The following is a 5751-nucleotide window of genomic DNA, read 5'->3' on the forward strand; positions in this document are numbered from 1 at the left end:
TCGAAGGCATAGATTTTCCTCTGTCATCCTTAGTTATTGAACAGCTCTCTGAAGCATAGCAAATAATTGTGAAGGCCATGGCCTGGATTAGATGCATCTTAGTCTCTAGACTGACATTATTGCTTTTCAGTACTCTGGAAAACTCCGTGACAGCAGATTTTCCCAATGCAATATGTCTTTGATTGTAAATGGTAATGTTTTCTCAGTTTTCTTCTCTGAGTTCTCTTTGTTACTGTAGAGGAATCTCACTGATTTTTGGATATTGATCTTATTTCCACCACTCTACTAAATTGTTCTACTAGCTCTAACAGGGTTTTAGCTTTCTTTTTTTATCTTTGAGGTTTTCTGTGTACACTATCATATCATCTGCATATAGCGATAGTTTAACTATCTCTGTGTTGATCTGGATACCTTTTACGTCTTTCTCTTGTCATATTGCTCTGGCAAGCACTTTCAATACAATATTGAATAGAAGTGGTGACAGTGACATCCTTGTCTGGTCCCTGTTCACAAATAAAACAGTTTTAGTCTTTCTCTGTTGAGAATGCTATTGGCTCCTTATTTTGCATATATACTTTTATGTTGAGGAAATTCCCTTCTATTCCAATTTCAATGAGTGTCTTTTTCAGGAAGGGGTGTTGGATGTTGTCAAATGCCTTTTCTGCATCAACTGTAAAGTCATATGATCCTTGTTATAATCTTTCTGTAAACTTTTAAAAAAATCTACATAAAGGATGTTGACCTATGTTGGTTTCCTATTTTTTTAAATGTTATGATTTATATTTAAATAATATCCATTTTGGATTAATTTTTGCATAAAATTTGATACTTGGTCGAAGAGTTTCATTAACTTTCTTTTTCCTATATGTACATGCCTGACTTTCCCAAGACGGTTTGTTGAAAAGGCTAACTTTCCTCTACTGAATTGCTTACTTTTGCACCTTTGTAAAAAAAATAATTTGGAAGTATTTGCCTTAGCCTATTTCTGCAGTTTCTCTTCTGATTAAGTGATCTCCACTAGTTTTCCTGCAATAGTTTCACATAACCTTGCTTAGTTACTGAGGACTTGTACAACGGTAGTACCACATGTGATCTCCACAAATAAAATTTGCTTTCTCATGGCCACGTATCTGAACTCAGAGTGCTGACTCTGGGGAAATATTTTTCTCTTTGCTGACTCTGGGAGTGGCTCTAGTGTCTCAGAGGTGATAAGAGTAACATAGACTTGGGCAGGATTCAGAATGGCTGTTCACAGGTTTGCTGTGAGCCATACTGTCCCTGTTGCTTTGAGCTTCTGCTCCTGCACCATCTTCATGTGGCTTTGTATTTCTTTTCCCTTATCTCTGCTTGACTCTTTAGGTGGTTTTATATTTCAGAAAAAAAATTAACTTAGAACACATTCTGAATGAGGAATAATGTGATGCACAGTGTATATAAATTTGTAAGCAAACCAATTTAAAAAAAAAGTAAAATAGAATGTACATGAATGATTGTATGAAACACAATGTAAATGAAAGATTGTGTAAAATATAATGTATATGGATGAAAGATAATGTATATGGATGAAAGATAATGTAAAGGAGTTATTGTATGAAAAACAATAAAATCTTTTAAAAACACACATTATGACCTAATATTGCATCATTAACTTAAAAAGATATGGCATTCTAAAGTGGGATTATAACTACAGATGTGGTAGGTTAGGATTTATAACACATGTTTTGCTGAGGACATAATTCAATCCATGACAGTAGTTACACAATAAGTTTTGAAAATGAGTGGTCTGAAACGTCCCACTTTATTTTGTTTTCCAAATTGTTTTAGCCATTCTTGTTGTTTTGGCTTTCCAAATGAATAGCTAAGTAATTGTAGCTTTACATGCAAAAAATGAGATTTATTTGACATTTTAAAATTAGCACTGCATATCTTTCAGCATGTGAATTGTACACATTTTATAAGACTTGCAGCTGAGTACTTCAGGATTGGGCAGGGTTTTGTTTTGTTGCATAAAGAAATGCTGATATGAGCTGGAACTAAACTGACAGAATCTAAGAACATTCATTTTCTTGTCACAGGACCAACAGTCAACATTACTATAGGTGGAGTAAAGATTGAAGCTGTCAATGATTTTATCTCGCTTGGATCAAGTATCAACACTCCTGGTACCAGCAGTTAGGAAATTAGGAGATGTACTGCATTGGGTGAACTATAGTCAGAGACCTTTCCAAAATAGTGAAGAGCAATGAAGTCAGTTTGAAGACTGAGGTGTGCCTGAATCAGGCCATGGTCTTCTCAATCACCTGCTATTCATCAGAGAGCTGGACAATTAATAACAATGACAGAATAAGAATTGATGCTTTTGAGTTGTCTTGCAGAAGAGTACGGAATATCCTATCAACTTCCAAAAACTAGATATGTCCTAGAAAGGATGCAGCCAGAGTGTTCCTTGGAAGCAAGGATGACCAAGCTTCATCTTTCATACTTTGGGCATGCTATTACTTGGAAAGGGTCATCATGTTTGGAAAGATGGAAGGACCGCAAAGGAGAGGAGACCCCTAATGAGATAGATTGACACTATGACTTCAGCAATGGGCTCTAGTGTCTCAGAGATGATGGCGGCACAGGATAGGGCAGGATTCAGAATGGCCGTTCATAGGGTCTCTATGAGTCATACTGGACTCAATGTCACCTAACAATACAACAGCAACAACAATAATATTTCCTAAAATCAGCTTAAAAGTGTTCTTTCTTCTGGAAGAAATTATTTAAAACTGATGCTAGTTCTTCTTTAAGCATTTGATAGAATTCACCATCTGGGCCTGGAGATTTTTTTCTTCTTCTGTTCTTTATTATTTCTTCCATCTGCTCAAACCCATCCTTTCAAGACAAGCTTGGTGATCTACTTCCAAAATGACATTTTTAAAAACACTTCAGGGCAGTTCTACTTTGTATATATTGATTTGGGTTTAATTTACTCTTTTTCCCCTTTTGTTTTTTTCCCCTCCTTTAAAAATTTTATATTGGTTTGCTTACAAAGTTCACATACATAGTGTTTCACACTTTTCTTCATTCACATTGTGTTTTATACAATCATTCTCATGCATTATGTTTCATAAAATTAATCATCTTTGGACCTTGCCCATCATTACCCTGTCTTTTCAGGTTCCTACCAGATTCTTTCCACTTCCTTCATCCCATCCCTCAGCCACCAAATTGTACAACTATGCAGCCCTCAGCAACAATGATTTTCAAAAACAGTACATAATTTAGGAGAGACTGGAGAGCATTATTCTGAGTGAACTAACCCAGCCTCGTAAGGACAAATACAGCATAAGACTGTTTTTGTAAAAACAGAAGGATAACTAGTAAACCAAATATGGGGACTCAAGGGGAGAAGAGATGGAAGCAGAGGAGTGAGGATGGCTAGGGGTGAAATCACAGTGTTGCTTATTTTCCTTTTATGTGTTCTTAAGATGGAGGCTTATATCACTCTTTGGAGATTTCATCTTTTCAAATGTATTTGTTGCTATCAGCCTTACTCTCAACACCACATTAACTGTGTACTTTATATTTGATATGTTATATTTTCACTTTCATTTAGTTGAATGTGTTTATTCCTTTTGAGGCTTCCTCTTTGCCTCATGAATTATTTAGAAGTGTGCTACTTTTGTTAAAGGTGCAGGGTAAAGTATATTTTGGAATACGGCTCATGGACATTTGAAAAGAATATATATTATGTTGTATAGTTGTTGTTAGGTGCCATCTAGTTAAGTACTCTCATAGCTACAACTGACCTGAATTTTATCTTATCTGGTGCCATCTGTATAATTTCTGATTTATATGAGCCAGTTGTTACAGTCACTGTGTCAATATCAGTGAGATATCATTGAGGATCTTCCTATCTTTCACTGACTTTACACATTTCCAATCATGATGTCCTCCTTCATCTTGGGTGAGATAAAGCTTCACCATCCTGGGTCCATGGGACACCTTGGCTTCCTTTCTCCAGGAATACATTTGTTTTCTTGGCAGTCCATGGGGTGTTCAGTGTACTTCTCCAATATCACAACTCAAAGGCATTGATTATTCTTCTGTTGTTCTTAGTCATTCTTTAACTTTTAGATGCATAGCAAGTAATTGAAAAGATCATGGCTTGAATCAGGTGCACCTTTGTCTTTGAACTGAATAAACTTTGGATTACCTAGCAGCAGATTTACCTGATGTAGCATGCTTTTTGATTTCTTTAACGTTGGTGCCAAGAGATCGAGGAAATGGATTGTGAAAAAAAAAGAAATTGATCATGGATCCAAGAAATATGAAATATGAAAATATGAAATAGTTGACAAGTTCAATCTTGTCAGAGATGAGGAATTTTGTCTTGATGTTGAGATGCAATACATATTGAAGGTTGTGTAGTCTCTGATCGTACACAGTAAACATTTCAAGTCCTTGCCAATTTTGACAAGTAAGTTTATGTGTCACCTGCATAATGCATATTGCTGATGTGTCTTCCTCCAATCTTGATGCCACACTTTTCTTCATAAAACCCAGTCTCTCAAATTATTTGTTTGTCATGCAGATTGAATAGATATACAGAAAGGATACAGACTTGCCACACACTCTTCTTGATTTTAAACCACTCAGTATTTTTTTTTAAACTCTGTTCAACTGACACCTTCTTGGTCTAAGTTTTGCCGGAGCACAGTAAAGTGTTCTGGGATTCTCATTCCTCTCAATGTTTGCCATAATTTGTTATGATTCACACAGTCAAATACCTTTTCATAGTCAATAAAACACAAATAAACTTCCATCTATTATTCTTTGCCTTCACTCAAGAGCCATTAACATTAATTAGGTGGGTTGAATGGTTCTTGTGCCATGGTCTCTTCTAAATCCAACTTAAATTTCTGGTAGTTCTTTGTCTGTGAACTATTCCAGATGGTTTTGGACAATCCTGAGCAAGATTATACTTGCATATGATAGTAATGATATTGTTCAATAATTCCTACATTCTACTGGATATCCTTTTTTTTTTGAGAATGGGAACAAATATGGATCACTTCCAGTCAGTTATTGGAAGGCAGCTATGCTCACCACTATGCCACTAACGTATCCAGTCAGTTATTGGATATTAGATGTTGTTGAGTCAAGTACAACTCATAGGGACCCTATGAAGAAAAGATCTGAACTGTGTTTTATACTGGGCCATACTCTCACTTTCTAACACACAAGAGCCCATTACAGCAGTCACCGTGTCAATTCTTCTCTCTTTTGCTGACCCTCCATCCTTCCTTTCATCATACTCCTCTCCAAGAAACAGCCCCTCTTTAGCAAAGCCTCATCATTCTTGCCTCCAAAGAGCACTCCAGCTACACCCTCTTCAAGACATCTGTTTGTTCTTTTGGCCGTCCATGGGCTCTTCTCCAACACCACAGTTCAAAAGCAGCAATTATCTTTCCATCATTCTATTCATTGTCCAGCTCTCAGATGAATAGCAAGTGATCAGAAAGCCCTAAATGAGATACACCGTAGTCCCCAAACTGACATCATTACTCTTCAATAATTTGGAGAGGTCTCTAATTGCAGATTTCTCCAGTGCAATCCTTCTCTTTATTTCCTGACTGCTGGGCTTTTAATTGTGGATCCAAGTAAGTTGACGTTGTTGACGGTTTCAATCTCTTCTCCATGAATGAATCATGATGTTCCCTATCTGTCCGGTGGTAAGAATCTTTGTCTTCTTGACATTGAGAC

Source organism: Elephantulus edwardii, unplaced genomic scaffold (assembly GCF_000299155.1).
Source record: "Elephantulus edwardii isolate Elephantulus edwardi_28Jun2011 unplaced genomic scaffold, EleEdw1.0 scaffold00019, whole genome shotgun sequence".
NCBI classification, from domain to species: domain Eukaryota; kingdom Metazoa; phylum Chordata; class Mammalia; order Macroscelidea; family Macroscelididae; genus Elephantulus; species Elephantulus edwardii.